This window comes from Strix aluco, chromosome 22 (assembly GCF_031877795.1).
Source record: "Strix aluco isolate bStrAlu1 chromosome 22, bStrAlu1.hap1, whole genome shotgun sequence".
Classification (NCBI taxonomy): domain Eukaryota; kingdom Metazoa; phylum Chordata; class Aves; order Strigiformes; family Strigidae; genus Strix; species Strix aluco.
Window position 1 is genome coordinate 2,082,516 of NC_133952.1, and position 21,786 is coordinate 2,104,301.

General features: G+C 36.0%; 1 long non-coding RNA gene across 5 annotated transcripts in view; it reads left to right on the forward strand.

Moving 5' to 3' along the window:
* Window positions 1-21,252, forward strand: part of LOC141933516 (uncharacterized) — a 52,114-nt gene extending 30,862 nt beyond the window's left edge. For 4 of the 5 annotated variants that reach the window (XR_012626103.1, XR_012626105.1, XR_012626102.1 and 1 more), the window contains 3 exons: window positions 683-768; window positions 14,809-14,882; window positions 18,182-21,252. This is a non-coding gene — a long non-coding RNA (uncharacterized LOC141933516). The remainder of the gene's footprint in view (window positions 1-682; window positions 769-14,808; window positions 14,883-18,181) is intronic. The other variant, XR_012626104.1, reaches the window with a different exon arrangement.
* Window positions 21,253-21,786: the final 534 nt, after the last annotated feature.

A 21,786-nucleotide genomic window follows, 5' to 3' on the forward strand; every position in this document is an offset into this window, starting at 1 on the left:
CAGTGGGATCCTGAAGAGTATTTCAGAAAAGGAAGAAATGTAAAAACTATTAAACTTCTATCTGTGCCAACCTTAATGTAAAATACTGTATTTGCATGGGTATGATACACTAAAATGAAGAAAACAATGGTGTAAGCATTTAAAAATTCCAGGAAATAGTCCAGAAAATTACTTGGGCTACTAACCGAAGGCTTGAAACTATGTTGGGAAAATTCTAGGGAAAAGCCTAGATACTATTGTTCTAAATTAGAAAGTGAGATGTGCCCATTCTGAAAGTTCAGGTATAGATAACTACTTACTTCACTCCCAGTAAGATTTTTAGTTCTAGAAATGAAGAGCAGATCAGAGTTTCAGATCAGACAATTAAATACAACTTCTGTTTTCAAATTCTTTTGGCTGTTGAGTTGCACATTCTGGCTTTTATCTTTTTTATGATTTGGCTTGAGTTACTGTAGGGGATGCTAATAGTTTAGTGACCAGGATCCAATTTTGTTTACAGAAATAAATAATAGGAAATCATGAGAGAATCTTAATATATGTAAATCAAAATCCACCATATTCAAGTGCTGATGATTTTGCATTTGTTCTTAACTTATGAATGCAAAGGAAAACACTAGCACATCATAAATTACACCATTTTTGGCACTTTAAGCACTACAGAAATACTTTTTTTTTTCTGTAGAAAGGAGGCAAAAAGCCAAGTGGCAGGATATCTGCTGAGAAAGCTGAGAACATGACAGTCTCACAGGAGAAAATGGAAGACAGCAGGTATGTGTGAATCAGTATTCCTACTGCTCAGCTGGAGAATGCTGTCTGCTGAAAGCCATTTTTATCTCTTTGCAGTACACCACTTCTAATTGGTCTTACTCTCTTGGACAAATGGCTCTGTCCTTTTCTTAGCTGACCGCCGTAATAGGATGCTGCCTTTCTCATTTTATGCCAGTACATCTTTCACTTCCTTATAACCTGGGCTTGTTGTTTCTTAGTCCTTCAATTTGTAGAGTGTTTGGTGTTGGGGTTTTTGGGTGTGTGTTTTAGAGCTTTTTCTCTAATTCCTCCGTGCAGGAACCAGGTAGAATTATCATTATCAGAAAAAGAAATGAGGATGTGATACAAAAACCCACCTGAAGTTGCATCCTCATAGGTTAAAAAGAGAAAAGTTATTTCTAACTTCCATCAGTGCAATTATGTGGGAATTGCAGATTGCCTAGGTATTGTTCTACTTTTACCTATTGAAATTCAAAATAACTGTTAAAGGTTGTGATCTGCTTCACAAAAACTTCTGTGATGTCTTTCACGTGGCTTCCTATTTCACCCCCCAGTAGTACCGACTGTACACTGACTGTAGGAAAATTTGTGGGCTTGTTTTTTTTAATTGGGACAATCTGTGTAAACTAATAATTTTTAACACTACAAATAGAAGCTACAGATCCGTTTCCAACTCTGCAACTCTGAAACTTAACTGTAGTCTGTAAAATCTTAACTGGAGTAAGCTTTCCTTGCCCAGTGTCAAAGTCTACACGAACTTTTAAATCCTCTTACCCTGTTGTAGGGAAGAATAAGGTGTATGCAGAAGCCCAGCTTGGGAAAAGTGTTAGGTTCTCCTTTATCATACTGGAACACTTAAAATGTAAAATTCTGGCTCTGGCTGATGGTCCATTTAGCTGTTACCTACTTGAGATATTAGTCACAAACTTTCAAATCCTGTTACTTTAATTCCAGTTGGAAAAAGAGAGGATGCTAGCTTTGTAATTTTGCTAATGCAAAGATATGGCAGGCATAAAGTAATAGTAGGAGGCTTTTTAAAAAGTTGAGGTAGCTTTGAATAGCCTGGAAGAGCAAGCTAACTTATAAATGTTGGGATACTGATATACAGAAACTCGAGCCTTCAACAAAGAGAATGTGACATCTACTGCATTCTTAGATTGAGGTGATCTATCCTGATACAACTGATTTCTGGAGTCTCATCAAAGCTAAATTTGGCTCAGCATGTGTAAATTGCTTTGTATGTGTGTTAAAAAGAAGAGAATGGTAGAAATATTTTTTTGAACAGCATTATTTCCTCAAAACAAAAAGTAATCAGTTTCTTTCATGATACTGCTTAGATGTGAATTAAAAATATATTTTTAGCTTTTGGATAACTTTATGGCTTTTCAGTTGTTTTCTGAGAGAATGCATGTGCAAGTAGACCTAGTCCTACTTTTTATGTTCAGTATTCTCATACAGATATTTTTGCTAAGTGACTAACTGGAATAATAAACTGATTTCAATACAGTGAATAAACCTTCCTTTTTATAAGTACCATATGAGAACATAGTAAATACAAACTCTGGTTTCTTGTAACCATTTAATCGATATGCAACTCAGAGAGCAATACTGAATCTTTTCCACGATCCAGCCACAGATGTGCTTGCATTAAGGCTGTGGTATGAGATGACAGTAAATGAAATTGCAGCTACAGCAGCAAGTATTAGGGGGAAATGAAAATTCCTGACTCAGAGGAGCAGGGCAATGACAGAAAGACTCCTCATTATAGATCTTTTCATATGGAGAAGAATGACTGGTAAATGAGGTTTCTGTGACACAAAGAGGATGGAAATACAGTTGGACGTTCATGCAGAAATTGTGCTCACTGTACAAAACAAATAGAAGAATAGGGGATATCTAATCTGCATTTCTTAACTGACAAAATCAGTATGGAGGTATCCTCCGAGATGGATGACAGTTGCAACAGTTAAGAGAAAGGTATTGTTTAAGCTTCCCGGTTTTTGGGTTGTGATGAAAGTGGCTTTTACTATAGCCTGGTTAGTGATAACTTTTCCAGTGTTTGCTTTAATTTATTTACTGTACAATAGGTTGTAGGCTTTCTGATCTGAGCAGTTCTGCTGTGATGACTAATTCTCCACCTTTTTCACTAGTTCAGCTAGTAGCAGAGCATAAAATAATTATAGTGGGTCTTGCTGACACGAGCAGGCATAGTGATTCCAGTGTCTAATCAGGTTGGTCCCACTGATTTGCAATAGCTTCTCTGTAGCAGACAAGGTAATTTTTGTCTTTAACCACTATGAGAAGTTCTGTTTATGTCAAAAGAGACAGGACAGTGTGCACTGGCTAATAATAGAAATCAGAGGTACATAACTATTTAAAGCACTTTCAGAAATGCTTCCCTTAGCACATGCAGCAACTGTCTATCTCATTTTTGCAGTGTGACCAGGGAGTTTAGTGTAAACTGTTGGGTTTCTTGTTTTGCTGTGTTCTTCCTTAAATGGCTTCACTTGGCTGCATTCCAACCCCTTAGTCTAAACCTGTTTTGCTTTGTCCTATTAAGTAGCCTGGAGAGCTGCAAATTCCCACATTTCTGGATCTAGATTAGCTGGAGGTACCTTCACACAGACGCCATCTCTCTCCTGTGGTCTGTCTTTCGGTATAACGTACGTTAATTATTTTTTTAAAGTTCTTGAAGAAATAAAAAGGAGGGAGAAGGTTCAGTCAAGCTTAGTTGGACTTTTATATTATGATGTGAAGGCTATGTACTTGTATGCTGAGAAGGGGATCTATCTTTTCCAGGTACTTCAGAGGTACTTGAAATGCTTGACTTTGTCTTAAATATTTTATACAATCAAAAGATCAGGAATAACCTATATAATCAATGTAGGTAGAAAAAAGACAGCGCTGAGGTTTCAGACAGGTCACTTAATGGGCTCGCAGCTGTCTTGCACATCAATCTTCACTGCTGTCTAGTAATTCCTTCAAACCTACAGTAAGTCATACACTGAGTCATTAATTAGCTTCACCTAGAAGTCAGTCTCTGCCTGCAGTGGCAGCCACTCCATTATCATCTGGTGTATTTCAAACAATAGAAATGATTGAAACAGGAACTCCTACATTTCTATGAAGATTAAGAATGGCACACCACCCTGTAATTTTTAGGTAGTTGTGCAAGTTTTCATTTGCATTAGCAGAATAGTGCAGATTGTGTTGAATTATTCCATAAAAATATCTTCAGGTTTTGAAAGATTTACTGTGCCATATGTATGTTGTTTATTTTGGAGTGTTCTGGTTTGGTGGTGATGGATTTTGTGGTTGTTTAAATATATGTGTCTCCAACTGAAGATGAAACTAAGATTCATTAATTCTGTAGAAGACCAGAGAGTGGCACATTTGAGTCTTAATGCTGGTTTTAAGCCTTGAGAGCCACCTTAAAACTCTGAATTACATTTATAGAATAGCTGAATTTAATTTTAAATCTATCAGTCAATTCCATTTCCTTTATTAGTAAAATGAACTTTTCATGTGTGACACTGACAGTTATTGCAAGCAGAGATTTGTTATCACATATTTTTGTTTTCTTCAGTTATGTGGTAAGTAGGGTCAAGTTTGTGTTTAATTAATTCAAACTAATTGAAATTTGTATTTACTTGAAATCTGGATGAAGCTGGCTGATGTAGTCTTACAATATATTTTTCTGTGACTTGCATGACTTTGATTTAGACAAGATAGTACTTAATCATGCCAAAAGTGTAATTGGTTGTTACGTACTCATAACTTAAGATTCTTTTCATCCTTTATTTTGTCCCTTTAGCTTCTCCATCCATATTCTGAGCACTGTTTTTAATCAGTTGGGTATACTTTAAAGTAACACATTGTATGTTCACAGGAGAATGTCCATTTTCAGTGTCACTGCAGAGATCTTTATCAGGAGTGTTGGTCAGAATACTTCTGTTTAGGAAAAGGAGGCAACAGTAACTGAAGATACTTAAGCAGTATTAAAAGTGGATTCAGTTAATTTAGAAGAACTGGAACTTGGCACCTAATTCTGCAACTAACTCACATCAGTGTTGCACATTTGAATTCAAGATTTTGAAGGAATGTCATGTTCACAGAATTGGACATTTGTTGATAATAGTGACAGGGCTATACCAACTTCTTTTTTCCTTGTTAAGAAATGTTTAATTTTAGTTTTATAAAAAACATTGTTTTATACATGAGATAGTGTATTGTCATCTGGAATATGCAGAATTGTTGCACCTAGTGATAAGGCAGACTTACTGTGGCTGCAGATAAGATTTTCTAGAAATTTCAGGACAGCAGTTAGCAAACTAAATTGGAACACAGAAAATATTTTTACTTTGGACTTTAACATTGTATGTGCAACGTTTCATCAAAAAGTGTAGGTCCTATGTATGAGTTACACCCAAGTGGAAAGTTGGTTTATCTAATCTCAAGACACACTTTTTTATCCCATTACTTATTTTAATACATTGTTTTAAATAGATTAGTCTCAGCTGTTGAGGTAGAAGCAGCTTGTTATTTTCCATAGCAGAGGTCACTATGCATTGGGGTAGTCAGGTGGCTGACAAATAAAACTTAAAATAAGTTCTATACTGCCATCTTGCTTTACTTGAAAAGGATTCTTTTAATTGCCTGGTCATTTTATTCGTGCAGGAAAAATTCCTTGCATATTACAGAATTTCACTGTGTGACGGAGATCCCTGTCAGTTCGTGAAGAATATTGACTAGTGAGGAGGATGGGCTTGATTTAGTGTATGAGGGATGGGACTTCACCCAACAGCGTATGAAAGTTGTATATGAATCTCTGACGGGGTTGGCTGGTGTGAAGATGGAAGAGGAAATGTCAACTTCCTTTATTATTTATTCTGAGCAATATTAATTACCTGTTTTGTGATTGGAAAAAAGCAGCCACATGCAGAACCTAGCCAAGCACCAAGCCCTAATCCAATCAGTCTGATGTATGCAGAAAGTTTACAGAATGACCTTGTGCATAATTACTCATTTGATGGCTGTTAGTAAATGGCACAAATGGAATCTGACATACATTATAACACATTAATGATTGCCTTCCTCCCTCCATCCTCTTCTGTACAGAAAAATGATTTTAATTAAGACTTCCGTGATTAGTCATTTAATCAGTCATTAGGCCAATACAGATGGAGTCAATTAATTTTTTTACACTTGAATAGAGACTTGATGCTACTGCAAACCGTACAATCTATTTTTTTTTAACATTGTATCATGGGCAATTGCCTTGATGTCTGTCTAGTAAGTGTACATTACTCTTCCCAAAACTGGATAGCATTTACAGCACATCAGTATTATGGCAACTATAGGTATATTTTATTACATCCTATCCAAATTTTAATGAATCGGTTCAGTTTTGAATTCAGATTGGTGGTTGTTCTTGTTATGGAGTATCCTTTAGTTTTTTGAAGAGTAGTGGGGTAGAGTTACCTTTTAAAGCAAATGTATTCTGCATCTCCTAATGTATTTTGTTATTACAAATGATAATACTTTGTTTCAGTGCTAAATTTCATGCAAGAATTTCAAATGTTTTATGAGTTTAAGGCCCTGTTTCATTTGGTGTGGGAAGACTTTCTACTTGGCAGACTTAAAAAATGAAGTGTATATAGCTACGAAATTGCTTCCTAAAAATCATAATAGGAGTTGAGTGATCACCATCCGTGTTAGATCAACAATATTTAAAATGACTCATTGACTGTAAATCAAAGTCATTGGTCACTTACAGGACAAGAACAGAACAGAAATCTTGTAGTTTTTTAGTCTTTTAGAACTATTTTAGAATAGGTCATCAGCTATTGTTGTGTTTGGCTGATATATCTTCTCTTTAATAGATAGCACTCCAAAACAGTACCAAAGCTTGTTTAAAAAAGACGGAACAACTTTCATTTCTATTCTATGAACAATTAAATACAGAGGAAACTACTCAACTGATGAAACTTCATGATGTTTTTATTGACGCTGTACATTGGCTCATAAAGCAGCATTGGATGTTTCTAGTGGTGTGCATTTGTTGAGATCTTATTGCCCTGTTTAAAAAACCACAAACCCTCCAGATTTTCTTCCTGAGGATACATTGTGAATAAAACTGAAAATAAAATATGATATAAATGATTTAAAAAGGTGTTGTCTTGAGTCAGCCCTCTTGCCACTCCTGCCAAACCAAGTTCAGCAATTAACTAAATCTAGGTTTGTGCTGGGTGGACAAAAGAAAGTACTTACCAGTAGAATGGGGCATAAATGGATTGCATATGAAGATATCCATGAAAAAGGAGAAAGAATTGTAATTCTAAGTTTCTAAATCAAAATGTCACTATTACGGAATTCTGGAATGCTACATTTATGATGGGTTTGAAAATAGCAATAGTGTATTCTTTAATCTTCAATTAATTATTTATGCTGTTTACAGTGCTACTTTTCACAAGAAAGAAGGATTTAGCCTATTGAAAAGGACCAAAGTGTATTGTGCGTTGTATTGAACACATTTGCATATCTGGGATACTAGTCAGAGGAAGATGAGCTAGCATCTGCAGTATGTATTTCATAGATCTGCTCTTGTCCTCAACAAGGAGTTACCTTGTTTCTCCTTTCAGTTGATTTTCATAGTGTTCCTGTGCAGGATTCATGCTCAGTGCTCACTGACCATTATAGTTCATATGGACAAACACTGTGGAGCTGTGCAGAGTGCTGAGGCAGCCTCCAAAGTGGTAAGAAAATCTGTTTGGAAATTGTTACTTTTAAAGTGAGATTTTCGGGGATGGCATATTGTAGAGACAGGCAAAGTAGCTTAGATCCTGAAAATATTGGTTTGTATGACTTCAGCAGACCTATGGAAGGTAGGGTAGGAGCAGTGAAAATCTTCAGTAGTACAGGAAACATATAGAAAATCATTTTAGTAGGTTTTGTTGTCAGAAGCATAGAACAGAAATGTCTGTATTCTCTGCTTATGTTTAAGCAGTATTGCAGCTCCATCTGCCAACTCTACCATGTTCCATCCATATTTTCACTTAGGAAGAAAGCAAGATTTATTCAAGGGTAAAATTTTCAAAAGCAAGTAGCTGTTTTCACATTGGCTTCCACTGTCACCTCTGTGTCTCCATATTCCACTGTGTTTTCTGGTGCTCGTGCTTATTAAAGCATAGTGCTTGTGAGTCAGATGGCCTAGCTGCCATGGACATCCTGTCAGGTTGCAAAGAAGGGAAGAAGCAGAATGTCCCCTGCAACAAGTGAATGAATTGCAAACAAGACACCAGTTTGCTCCATCAAATATTAACCTGGTATGCTAGGTATAGGAGACGAACAACTGCACACGGGGAAGTGTTTGTGCAGTAAGTACAAGGAGGTCTGGTGCATTTGGCTTGCATTTTAAATGTGACTGAATAATTACTGTTCAACAGTTAATTAGAAAGATCCAAATGTACAACTGGCCTGTGACACCAGAGAAGATTGCAAAAAGAATGACTTATGAGTCCCTGTCTGGAAAAATTACTCGATAAAAAAGGACAATGAAATGCTGAGGCAGTGTAATCTCCTAATAGAGAATAGGAAGGCAGCTCAGCTGGGCTGCCAGCAAACAGGCTCTGTGGAATGGTAGCTTGAAGTACAAGTGGAGATCCCTCTGCATAAAGTAGTACATAATTAGTTTGTTAATTCACTGCCACCCAAACCTCTGGAGTCCCTTTCCAATGTAAATTAAAAACAAGGCAATTGCAATCTGTGGGAGTAAATGGGGTTAGGAGTCTGTGCTAACAGCAGATTTTTGTAGTTGATGGTGTTTGGGTTCCATTTTGGTATGTTGATGCTGTTCTGGGAGATAAGAGGTTGCTGTCCATCCTCAGTATTGGAGTGGCTTCCCATTAGGTCAGATCCTCACCCTGTCAGTAGTTTGTTTTAGTGTTGTCTTGGTGGGCTCTTGCAGAGGCAAAAGGGAAAGGAATAGATTGATTTGAGTCTTTCTTAAGAAAGCTTTTAAAGAATGAAAAATGAGCCCTGTCTTGTCTAGCCCAGGAATAATAAATAAAAGCAGGTGTGAGGTGTTGGAATTGAAAACAGCTGGATATGACGGATGTGATCTGACTTCTCTAGAGCTTCAGTCTTTAATCCCTGTGGCTCAGTGTGAATATTTCCCTCCTGATGCAATGCAGAAATAATAAATAGAACACAGCATATGGAAGGGTTCCTAGACTGAGAAAGGAGGAGGGAACAAACCACAGTTAACTCTCTTTATGCTCACTTTTCCTTGTGTGTGTATACCTTGGCAACCTTAATGCATTCTACTAATCCTCATTGTCTGTTTTGTGGTGTTTGCAGCAAGGCATGTCATGCTAAGATGAAAAAATTAGAAGCCTTTGGAAATTTATATTGCAACTGAAACCTACCTTAATTCAGAGCTATATTTTTGAAGATGTATAATGATCCCCACCCCAATTTTGATGTAGCTTTTGCACATAAATGCTTCTTCCCAATTAAACACTGAACCATTCCTATAAATTGCAGTGAAATGCCTCTCTGTACCATTAAAATGATTTGATGTTCAGTTGAAGTGCAGAGTCATCCATCCTTATTCTGTAGCTTGAGTCTTGTCAAATCCTGACCCTTGTAGTCTGCCAGAGGATGGGTTTGTCCACTGGAAAAACTCTGCGATCTAATTTAGAGAGTTCCATACAAGGAATGGATAGCAAGAGCAATTCAGTTGATTAGAGCTAACATGGTAATTGAGATGACATCAAATGATTCATTACACTTGTCTGAGACAGCAGGATTCAAAAATAGGCATAGTGCAATTCTATCCTACCCAATAATGTTTTTTTATTTAACCTGGGTTTAAAATATTTTGTATGTTGGAATGAATACCTTGGCGTGGATGTGAAGTAGTATGTAAAAGAAACAAAGAAATGCCCACTTAAGTAAATGGGTTTGTTCTTCTGTGTTTATTTTATTCCAAGAATAATGATAAGATTCATCAGGGTCACACTTGGAAGCTGTCTTGCAAAGTAGATCATTTAGAAAAACGTTTTGGCACCCTGCTGTTTTGTCATATATTCCAAGCAGGTTGTGCCAAAAGAAAATTGTAGAAACTGCTGTCAGAGAGTACAAAATCATTGGATTTATAATAGGGAGTCAGTGGCGAGAATTCATTATACATTCACACCTGCAGATAAAGAGCATCTAAAATTGGAAGTTTTATTCCACTCATCTTTGATCCTGATATTATTAGATGATATTAGCATCATCCTACACTAGATTCAGTAATTGGAGCAGATATGAATTCCCGCCATTAATTTTTTCATAGAAGTCATTCTTTCTGTACAGCAAGTGTATCCTGTGTTTAGAGCAGTAGTTCGGGATACGGAGACTCTTGGTTTCTGTTGTTGTGTTGTGTGGTCCTAGTCTCCTACACGTAATTTACCTTTTGCAAACTAATAATATAAAAATCACTCAACTCAAATTGTTCTACCATCCTGAATAGAAACTTTTTCATACTTCTAAAGTATTTGGAATCGTTTCATCAAGCTCTAGATGTAAAGTGTTACCTTTACATAGAATTTGCTAATTTAGGCTCTTTATTTATATTCGTAAATACGTATCTCCATGTCAAAATGCCACTTAAGCATTAACACGTACTAAGGCCAGGAATCCTCCTTAATCTCAACCTAACCTTGGGAGCTCAGATTCTCTGTTCCAGCTGAATAATCGTGTCTAGTATCCCAATTCAGATCTTCCTGCCCAGTTTTGGAGATTAAAGCCCAGATTCTACATGTGCTGTTTCCTTTCCTTACCCTGCAACAGATAAATTATTAACTTATACTTATACTTGTTCATACGGAGCTATTTCAAACAGAACTACAAAATTCGGGCCAAATTTGTATCTTGTGTAAAATAGCTATAGTCATATTGAAATTACTTTTACTGATTGGTAATAGCTGAGTATTTCATCAGTTGAGTCTAGTTAAAGATGAAAATCATTTGCTATAAAGAATGATCACAGCCAATCAATTCTGCATTTCTAGATGTCTGAGCGCTAAATTTTCAGAGCTTGTACAGGGAATTTTTGCACAGTTCCCGTTCCCTGCATAATGGCTGGGGATACACACTTAGGTCTTTAAGTAGCCATCATCTGTGACGACTTGCATTGCCATAAAGAGAGTTTATAGCAAAATAAAGATCTGCCACCTGAAAGTTTTAATTTGTACCCTGGGGAAAGTTAAAACAGGAATGCAGATTTGTGTCTATTGTTGTAAGGGAATTGATAGTTTACTCAGATGAATTAAGGCAATATTATCTAAACCTTTATAGAGAAATACTGTACAAACTTTGTGAAGGCTATTAAATATCTAATAACAGCCCAATTAAGTTATTTTTATGACTAGATGATGAGTTACTGGTAGTTTATTTGTAGGCAGCAGTTTAAGTAAATTCTAAAGGTAAGATACTGCACAAAAGAATCTGAATAATTCAAGGTCCTGAAGATCTTTGTAAATAACCATTCAGTCTGGACATTTTTACCATATAGACTCTGTATTCAGGCATGAAATCAGCAGTGCATTGAATGTTTCTGCTTTTAATTGATGGGGAAATTGGGATATGGGTTAATTATCCAGGATTACTTCACTTGATATAAAAAGGCTACTTCCATAAGAGTGTGTAGATTTACTTGTGTAGTCCACCTTAGTACTAGCTTGTGATTTTCATCCTCGGAACTTAGAGAAATTAAACCCATAGTTGTTGAATTACATGCTTTTCAAGTGGAGTATAAAATAAAACTAGTAGAGTAGCACTAAGATAGCAGCCAAAGTTGAAACCAAAATAGCAGCTTGTAATGAGTCATGCAAACTTACCATTGTCTTTGTATCCCAAAAGTCATGATACTGACAGAAGGAGTGGTAGAATGAACATCTGTAGAGTGTGGAGATGCCCCTGAGTGTCTGAGGGAGATTGATAGGAAATCATTAATATGGTTTATAAAAAGAAGGCAATTGAATTGATAGAGATTCACCTCTAATGGAGAATCAGACTGGCTACTCCTAGAAAAGCATGAAATGTATGAAGGAGATACTGTATGAAATGTAAGGTTTTCCAAATATGTAATTTTGGATTTGTACAAAGAGAAAACAACGTTAAAAATAGGCTTTTTATAGAACAGCATGTCGTTCACACTGTCGGACACATTTATCATTTTATCTGCTTGTGGAATATCTTCTGGTAGACTGAGGGTTGTATTTTCCATATACATTAAACGACTGGCAAGATTCAGTCATTTCTACAGTATATTCTTTGGCAAATATTTGCTGGATTCTCTTTTGGCAAATACTTGTAATAAATAGTTTGTCGTTAGGAGAGGTATATGCCTAGCCATAGTTACCTCATTGAAAATCTTACAGAAAGCCTGTGGAACAACTTTTGTTTGCTGCTTTTCCATGTGTAGAGGGGGACTTGAAGCAATAGTGACCCTCTTCCCTGAACTTCAGTCTTATGACAGAGTCCACCAAGTAAAGCACTCCCTTGTGAGAGCCTTCCGAAGCAGCAGGGAGCTGGAGTGCCTCCACACAGCTGGAGTATACCTGTTTCCTCTCCCATCACAAATGCTCATTTGTACAACTTGGAATGATCAACTATGAAGACTTTTAAATCAAACTAGATGGCAGGTTCTGCAACCCCTCCCATGATATATTTGATCTGTGGCTGCTGAAGTTCTAACAAAGAAAAGAGAAAATGATACTCTATTTCTAATTAAAGAAGTAATTTTCCTTTGCAAATAGACTTTTTATCTCAGCTGCAGTGTTAAGGATCAATGGTTGTCACATGTATGTCTTTTTAATAAATGCCAGCTGAGATGACATTAAAGTGATAGACTGATCACTGTAATCAATGCAATTCAAAATTGCTTTATGTCTTAAATGAACTTGGTTCCTTTCTGTGATTCTCCTACGGTTAACATTGTCTGAGCAATGAAGTACAAGGTTACATCTTAGTTTGAAGTAAAAACTGATGATTATACGGAATTAATTTTTCACATAGGTGCGGGTTTTGCTGTTTACCTCCTGGTTTTATGCAATTCCAAGGACCTCACTATATATTCTTCTTGCAAAAAAACAGTAAGAGGAAAAAAAAAGTGGAAGTAGGAAAAAAAATAATGTGAAGCTTCCCCTTTCTTCCCCCCCTGCACTACCCTGCTCCCATAAAAAGAGTGGCCAGGGCTTACTAAGATTTTTATTTGCTTAGTTGTCTTATGTTAAGCCATGAATATTGACACTCTGAAACACAGAAATTACTCACCTCAGAGGCAATCAGAACTGGTATGTAAGCATGAGCATGTGATTCATCTTAAAAGAGTAACTGTGTATATGTTGTGCAGTGCCTGTACGTTTAATGCCAAACATAGGCTTATCTGTATTATTTAAAATGATACTGATATGTTTTGGTCTCCCATAAGCACATCTCCCCTGGCTTCTGACAAGGCAACATCTGTGAAAAACGAGCCCTGCTGATGATGCAGGTGGTGATGGTACGGGAGGGCAAACATAACAGCAGAGAACAGTCTAATTTTGAACTAAAGGAATCTTTCCTTACCATTATTCTCACAGTCTAATCAGTGTCTTTAAAATCTATTTATGCGGAATAATTCAGAATTCTTCTTGTTCTGGCTTTGTTTTTTCAAAACCCTAGAGGTTCTGTAAAAACTCTCAGGTTCCTTGTAAACCTTTTTATTTCTCTTAAAGTTGGCAGACTGACAGGCTTTAGTTATGCTTAGTGCTAAATTGTTTATCTTCCTTTTCCCTCCTAGCCCTGACTTCTGAATCTTTAACTTGACTCTTGGGATGTATCTCTTTTTTTTTTTTTTTTCTTCTTCCCCTTTAAAGTGAAGCCATTTTTATCTTTTGTCTTTAGTGTTTCACTATAAAAAAAATGTACATGTAAAATCTGAATGTATGTTTAAGATGCGGTATCTGATTTTCTGTAATTGTAATTCTAAGTGTAACAAGGTTACTAGGTCATATAAACCATTTTATGTTTACTTGTATATGTTTCTTGCTCATCACCTGCATTCAATAATGGATATCATATTGATTTATATTTTTTTTAATACCATTCCTATACTATCTCATATCATGTGATATAAAGAGTCTCGAGGCTTTCTCCTCTAGGAGCAAGATCTTTCAATTGCTAAGAGTTTTTCAATGATGATGTTGAAATGCTGCTAAAATAAAAAGTTAAGCACATAATCTCCTTTAAATCCAGCTTTCTGCCAAGTACAATGTAGTGTCACTATATTGGTCTATTTTTTTGATGGGATATAAGCACACAAATACTTCCCTAATGATCAAGTTGTTGTGAGCTTTAAGTTATGTATGTCCTAATAACTTCCAAGTAGGAAAGAAGTGAATAAATGGTAGCAGAGAGAACCTTTTTAATTTTTGTTGCTCATCAGTAGTAAAAAGTGTTTGTTTTTACAAAATACAAGGATAACTATTTAAATACTAGCTCTTCAATATATTTTAAGCTTTCATATGTACAAGGACTTTCATACATTAAAGTATCAACACTATACTATAAAATGTGAATAATATGTACACTATTTTATTATAAGTGGCTTTGAAGTCTACAGTGTCACATGGTTGTGACTGACTTGGGTAGTACTTGTTAGACACTTCCTTGTTTATAATTTTTGAAGTATAATTTCTTTATCTCAGAAATATGTTTACACCTTTTTAAATTGTTACATCAATTGGTAATGGTTGGTTTATTTTGACAAAGGCAGCAACATGGCTTCAGGATACTGAATGCTTTTGAAAATCCAGCCTAAAGGATCTGAAGCTTGTTATTATATTGTTTTGAAAATGGCTGAGTATTTTACATTAAAATGAACTGTACAAACCATTTTACAGTAGGAAGAGTGGTATTGAACTGTCTTATGAGCTAATAACAAGCTCTCATCAACATGTAATGAAGCATCGTTATTGGTAGCAACAATATATTTATTCTACTCTTTAGATCTCACATGACAACCAAAGAATACAAGCTACAAAAGGATCAGCACCTCATGAAGAATTCTGAGATATGATGAGGTAAATATCTTTCTTTCTCTGTCTCTATTATCATATTCATCAACTGAAAAGCTGTAGAATTGGAGTATAATTTCAGGATTTGAACATATTGCTCATGAAGATTATGTCAATTCTTCAGTTACTTCTAGGATTAGTAAAGAAAGCCAGTCAAACTTCCCGAGAACTTTTTCTTTCAAAACTTCTTCAGAGTCTTGATTAAGTGTCTAATATGTCATGCTTCTGACAATTTTGGGTGCTACTTTTAGTTAGAATTCTGTTGTTCCTCATATTCTCCAAAACCATTATATTTGTCTTGTACATGATTATAAACAAGATTGTGGGAGCCTTCAGTATCCTGCTGTTAACGACACCAAAAAGCCAATTCATGTATGGAAGGAAAACTTCACTGAAGTTTACTTTGAAAATAAATATGCAGCAATAGCATGAGAAAGTTTGAATAAGTGCTTGTTCTTAAGGCTACAGAGGAATAGGAGCAGCAGTGCAATGTGCTACCCACTGGGTCCAGATCATCAGTTCATGTCAAGTAATGTCACTGGATTATGCTAGTGAGGTTGTACCTACTTGTTTAAGTCATGAAACTGGCAGTAACTGTCCAAGGGGGAATATTATTATCTTCTGACGGGAGGGAAAAGATTAAAAAACCCCACCTCTTATTTCCTTAAAATGGATGATGTATACTTGTTCTTGTGCTGTAGTGAGTTTTATTAGTCACTTTAAGAACTCAGTTATTTGTCATTTCTTTAAAAACATGACTGACAAAAACAAAGGCCATTGTTGCTTCCTTGATATTTTTCTTACTGTGAGCTTGAAGCATCCCATGCACACAGCATAGGAGTAGCAGAATGGAAGATCAGCTTTATTTGCTGATGTCAAAATGCACGTTTTTTACAATAACCTTTTTCGGAACATATTTCCAAGGGATATGATAAATTTCTCCATCCCTTGGTGTCTGTAAGCCCTGATCCTAGCTTTCCCTTCTAGCTTAAAGCTATGAGTCTGTGTACATATGAATTTAAAATACGCAGAGAGTGTTCAAAATGCATCTTACTCATCTTGAATATTCTAGTTTTGTCTTTCTTCATTCCAAGTTGTTGACAAGGTAGATTTCTTTATCTTGTTTTATGAGACTGTTCAAATTGCCATGCATGATACTTGCTATAATACTGCTGTTCCATTGTTACTCACATTAGTATTAAGCAGGAACTTTCTATTCTATTTTTGAGTTGGTGACCTCTGAAGGATTTGGAACTCTGAAAGTTTCATTGGTGGAAAAATATCTGATATCATATTCTGGAAAGCCTATGGCTCATTAACTTATGTCTATTAATGGCTGCAAAATTCATAAACCTTTACATAATGATTTTCTTTAACTGTAGTACTATTAATTTTTATGGTAATTTTACTATTATTTATGATCGTCAAAAGAGTCTGTTGGAAAAAGAGGTAATCACACAGGGCTTCAAATTTGTAGATCCTCTATGCCTTATAGTAATTGTTGCAGGCTCTATTAAAGATTAAGGAGGTTACAAGCTTTGACTTTATAAGGTGAAAGTAATTCTTTGAAGGGAAAGTTATATTATTAATAGTGATTGGAACTGATTACTCAAAGAGCTATAGTAATTCATTCATGAATTCCATTCAGTTTCACTTCTTTAAGAGTTTAAAATGTTTCTGTCTAATCTGAGGGATCCCAGTTTCTTATTGTCTGTCTGCTTACCAGTTATAGGAGCTTTTACACTCTTAAAAAAAACAAACACAAAAGAAGCAGCACACAAGCAAACAAAAAAACCAACAGCTCTGTAATTAAAACTAGGTCAGGTTAAAAAGTTAAATTGCTATGTTATCTTTAAAAAATACTGGAGAAAAAATGATCTGCACTTCTGTTTATCTCTCCAGAATATACATATGGTGTTCAAGACCTGTACTGGATATGGCGTAATACAGATATTTAAACAGGCTATTGTCTGGATAATGTAATACACTGGAACGAGAGCAGCTAGCAGATATTTTCTGTAAGGTGCACAGTAGATACCCTATAATTTGACCATTTTACATGCACAGAGTAGAGCAAAGAAACACCTAATACAGGCAGAAGATGTTGAGTTTTAGGAGATGTTAGATTGTTTTACTTGGCATCCTACAGATTCCCAGGTTCCTATAAGAAATGCCTTTCCTTTTCATAATTCAGAACCAGCACCAAAACCTGCAGCCTGAAGTCTCATTAAAGATTTGCACATGAAGAGACTTCAGGGTCAGAGATTGATCGATCTGTAAGTTAGGATTTTTTTTCTAGTGTCAATGCAATGTACGTAGTACCTTAAAAATATTTCTTTCGGGCATGTTGCACTATTTCTTGCTTTTCAATCTCATTCTGTGGGGGAAAGCAGTATTCTTTTAAAATTATTTCCATTGTGTAATATCTACTTATCAGACTTCCCAGCTATGGCTCCTACACTACACAACCACCATACATTTGTATTCTTTGCATTTAGCCTTCCATCTGCTAAGGCACAACAATCATTGGTGTCTTGTCTATTTGTCAGTGTTTTGAAGGCTGTCATTGTTTTCTAGAAGATCTTGAACTCATACATCTGATATGCATGGACACTACAGATTCTAGGGCCATTTTTGTAAGAGTCCTTAGTTGAACTTTCTCTATTCACTACTTTTATTATTAGAAGACTCATAGTGGATTAGTGGCCTGTTTGTGTTAGTCTTGCACAGTCATGGCAGCTTCTCATGGCAGTTGTATGTATATTGGTACTCATCCAATTTTACATACATGAGTAGTCCTGTAGGAGCTATTAACACTGTTCACATGCATAAAGGAGAGTACATTTATATACTTGCGGGACTTGGCCTATTGTTGATTTTATTACCTGAGAGTTTTTGATAGAAGTATCCTACAGATACACCAGCTATTATGAAAATCCTACGTTATCATAAATCACTGTTTAAATTACCATGGAGGTGTCTGTGTTATTTTAACTGTATATTGTCTTGGGAGATTATTGTATATGCTAATAAATGATAGTCCTAATTGGTAGCACAAATTGTCATGCTGTCTACTCAATTATTACAGTTGTCTTCTATTTGTGATTTAGCAGAAATAACAGCATTTGGCATTGGAATTGTGTAATTATTTTCATACTTTGTTTTAATACTTGTTATGATAGTAAATTTTTTTCCTGTCACTTCTCCCTGTTTGTGTACTGAAACTGTTTTGTTTGGGGGAGGTTTTGCTTTAATCTTTCCCCATTTGAAATGTTTAATTCCCAACTCTCCCTTATCTTTTTCAGGCTGGTATGTGCTTAAGGTCCATGAAGTGACCATGCCCCCATTCTTGGGCCAGACTCTCCCACCTGCCTTCAAACTCTTGAATTTTTCCAGAGAAAACCAAAAACCAAGAACAAAGATTCTTTCAAAGTCACCAGCAAGTAAAAAGGATCAATCCCCAGAGCCAGGGCTCTTATCCAAGGCACACTGAAGTCAATGGAGTTTTTCCCATTGAATGCAGTGGAAGTTGGATTCAGTCTTTGCATCCCAGTCACCCTTGTAAGGCTTTTCATGCAGGAATGTGGCTTCAGTTTTCAAAATTAGTCTTCTAATAGCCAAGAAGATAATTGACTTAGAGATCCATGTCATGCTCATCTTCTTACTATTAACATTTTTAGAAGAGAAAGAGATATTCTCTGTGTAGATTTGAGATACAGATGAAAATTTTTATCAGTTCTTTTTTTCAGTATATTTCTGGGGGTCTGTTTTGAAGAATTTTTATCAAATAATATAGTAAATTTTTTTGTGACAATTGTAATGACATCTCTAATAACACGTGGCATTGCAAGGCCTGCCCGTGGCATTCCATAACTTGTTATATCTTGACTTTTTTTACCTTCAGAATACATCCGATTAATCATCTTCCTTGCTCCTTCTTTGGACATGAACTTTTTTTTGCTTCACGTTTTCTTGCAATGCAATCATTTTGTTTGAATAGTATTAGCAGTTACAAATAACAGCGGTATTTGGCGCTTTTGCTCGGTCTTTGTTCAAGAATCTCAGCCCTTCTGTTCCTTGAAGTTTCGGCCAGAATTTCACACTGGGATCCACTAGCTCACTGAAGCCCCAGGTTTGATGCAGCCGTGTTATACATGGCTCAGCTACCACAGTGGCTCTTCCAGGCCTTACTCTCATGAACTGAATGAGGGATAAATGGGATCTGTTGAATTACCTGGCCTTTAACCATCTGCTTAGTGCATACATGGGTGATTACTGGGAATCAGCTGAGGTGGTAACCAGTAAGTTCTTGATAACCACATGATAACTTATCTCCCTGAAACTGTTAATCCTTTAAACTCCCTGTAAGGATGGTTTTGTAGTTCTAGAGGTGGAGAAACAGAAACTTGGTTAAATACAAGGGATTACAGACCTTGGCAGTAGAACCCAGAAATCTTGACTTCAGCAGTCCTCTGCAATGCACCTGAATGATAGTTCTGTTATTTTACATCTCATTTTTGTGAGATCTTTGTTGATTCTGAGCATTATTGCATGTCTTTTTTTTAACTATAAGAAAAAGCCCCTCACTATGAAAAAAGGGATTTATCTGCAAGTATTGTAAATGTATGAGCTCCTTAGTATCATAAGTGTCTTGCTGCTTTGTTCCCAAGTAAATATACAGCTGCCAACTTCTTTATTATTAGCCAGAACTAAGATGTATTGTGTCCTTTATCAAATACATGATCAACTGCTATGTATTGACCAAAAGATACATCAAATCCTGTAATCAAAAAGGCTTCATCCTTCTCTGGACTTTCCAGATTTTATCTTGTCATTTGCCCTCTGAAATATGCTTTTTAATGAGCAGAAAGCCTGGAGTATGAAGTCTTTGCACCAGTGGACCTTGTTAACGGCCATTTGTGAAGTCTTTTTAGACTCCAGAATAATGAGCTACGTTTCCTATTGATGTAATGGCAGCTTTCACTATGAAGAATCAGTCTTGTGCTTTCAGTTCACTTAATCGAGTTTTAACAGTAGGCCTTTTCTAGGTTAGCTGATTTTGAACAACTACATGCTCTAACATCATTTCTCTTAGGACAATGAAAACTACACAAACTATGTCTCTTGGAAAAGCAGGATTCCCTTCTCAGGCTATCCATTTAGAAATGTAACTTTCAAATATGTTATTTAATCCAACTTGATCACTATCCCTTTCCCTGCTATCATGCGGACACCAGCTGAGTAAAACAAAGAAACCATAAATTCCTGATAAATTACATTTGTTGGATTGTGTGTTAGGATTAGGGAGACTGTATACAAGGGCTAAGATCTCAGAATGTAACAATAAAAGAGATGTTTTGTTATTTTGTAGTATTTCCAGTGTGGGCTTCCTCCATGTGGAAACTGCATGCTGCTATGTGTTAGGTTTGAACGCTTAGTTTGAGGGTGTAGGGGGAGTAACAGTGAGTTCTGCAAGATGAGAATATTTAGTGGCTTGGCCTTCCATGTACTCATGTACTACATGGTACTCTGTAAAACCCCTTTTTTGAAAATTACTAACATCCAAACAGTTTTAGTGACAAGATTGGGATTTTGCTTAGAGTAATGTCCCAAGAGAGTCCCTGGTGAGAAGCAGTTCCTAGCTGTTAGTCCTATATCAAGACAAACTTTTGAGTTAAAATTTCTGGATCTTCTGCTGACTACCATCTTTCCTGGGACTGACAATACTTACAAGTAGCAAGTCTGTTCTTAGCATGGTAGATGTGCAGAATGGATCATTGATCATTATCACACAGTATACTTTAAGGCTCAGTATGAAACAGGAGAAAGAACTCAAACTGAATACTGCTACTGGAGGTACGTGGGAGACACAGCTACATCACACTTTTAAATGTGTCCTTTAGAGCATCGTAACACAAACAGTCAATGTGTGTCTCGGCATCGTGTACAATTTTTTTGTGTACAACTAAGTCTTATTTTTATTCCTCCTCCTTTTGCTTAGTTTGTCATAACTGAATGCAAAGTTGGGGCTGGGGAGGTTATACAACAAATAATCTGTGATCTTTAAAAACTTAATGACCTTCCTATTTTATAGTGATTTTATAGGATTACAGAATATACAGTTGAAGCCAGAGCCTCCTTCCACGTACACACCTCAGTGGTGGCAAAATAACAGACTACAACTAGTGAGAGAAACATTTATTCTAATTTGGGCTGTGTTGATCCAGAAATCATAGGTTGTATTAGCTGCATTTTTATACCTTTAAAAGCAAGTTTATTACATTGTCCTACTGTATTTGATATAAATTCTTCAGACTACGATTGCTGTGTGAACTGTACTGCAAGTTTATAGTTTATTAAAATGTACTGGGCTGAATCCTGATGTCAATGAAATCTCTTAAATTCCTCACAGATATATTTTTTTAAATAGATAATGTTAAACATCTGCTTTCTAAGAATCTCTTTATCATGTTAGTAATTACATTTGTATAGACATAGGTGTGAAATCTTCATCCTCAAGGACCTAGCATGTTTTTAGAGACAACTTAAATGGCCTTTCATCTCATTGTTTGTTGCTTTTTGTTCATGTTGGCTACTTAGTTCCCTACCTGGAATTTTGTATTTCTGTATATGATTATGCTACTTAAAATGGGATCTTCATTCTTAATTTGAGTCTCTCGGTGCTGCAGTATTACAGTGTTTGACTGTTCTACTGTTTCTAACTTTTACTGTTTTTACCAACATAAATTGGACTCTTAATGTGAGGAGTGCTCTTCAGTGTACTTGAATATAACTCTGTTCCCATTCTATCCCACAAACACTCCTCACAGATGACTTTTCAAAGATTTTGAAGAGAATTGGTAATTTCAGTGTGCATACTTTGAACAGATCCTTATTGTGATAAATTTTT